The following is a 1,130-nucleotide window of genomic DNA, read 5'->3' as shown; positions in this document are numbered from 1 at the left end:
CAGGTCCCTTCCGACCCTAGAAACTATGAAACTATGTCCCCTACAAAGGCCTTTCCTATGGCCTAACTATTGCTGATGAAAATACTGAATATTTTGAAATTTGCATATTTCCAATACATGGTTAGAAGTAGAGTTTAGCGATGTAGTTCATTGGGTCTCCACAATTCAAGAATGTCATTGGACACAGTAACTTATATAGCGGTCATGCAAAAAAAAAAGTAGGATGTGGACAGAAGTGCACAGTGTAGTGGATCTACAATTTTATCCCTTCATGCACTCACTTCATGGATCCCAAACTGTACATGCAATGGTGGCAATTGCCTGCTACAGAGAGTGGTGTCTTTTCTAGCCCAAAATGATTAGTTTTCATCATAGTCCCTGTGGCCTGGAGATGGTGTGCTTACCCTGGTTTCTTATCTCTAAGCTGTACAAAACCAGTTATTTCAATATTTCCTCACAGGTGTGGTTTCTAGACATCTGAATTCTCTCCACTTGGTTCTTGGTGCACAGTTCCAAAAACTGAGGACAGTACTTCTGCTAAGGCTTTACTATAACTAAGGCAAGAAGCTCTGAGGTTTGGGAGAGGAAGAATTCCCTTCAGTTCCTTAGGGCTGTCCTGGGCTGAGGGACCCTGGGATTGGGTGAGGAGAAGCCCCCCAAGGCAGGGACTCCCTGGCTCCCCCATGCTGGGCTGCATGGGTAGGCACCTGGCCAGAAGGACTCCTTTTCTCTCTTTTCTGTGGCACCCACTGAAGCAATCAGTGACTGGGAAGGTGGAGAGGGAAGTGCTGCCAAGGGTCAAAAAGCCCCTACCACAGAGGCTTTTCCTCCCCCCACATGCTGTGTGGACCCTGGCTAGCAGGGCTGGGGGTATATTCCCCTACCCCCCCTCATCTCTATGGGCTGATGAATGCAGGCAGGAAGCAAGCTAAGCAGCAGAGGGGCAAGGCAGTTGCTGTTCCACTGCAGCAGACAGAATAGCCCAGGGCTGCAAGGCATCCTGGGAGGCTTGGGGACAGTGGGTTAACCTGAACCAGGAAAAGATATGAGACAGAAATTCCATAAACCGGTTTGACCTAAAGCAATTAAGTCTGATACGATATCCAACCAGGTTTATCTTAAACTGGCTT

The sequence above is a fragment of the Gavialis gangeticus genome, unplaced genomic scaffold (genome assembly GCF_001723915.1).
Source record: "Gavialis gangeticus isolate Ggan-Ray unplaced genomic scaffold, GavGan_comp1, whole genome shotgun sequence".
Taxonomy (NCBI): domain Eukaryota; kingdom Metazoa; phylum Chordata; order Crocodylia; family Gavialidae; genus Gavialis; species Gavialis gangeticus.
Note: the sequence above shows the minus strand (reverse complement) of the source record.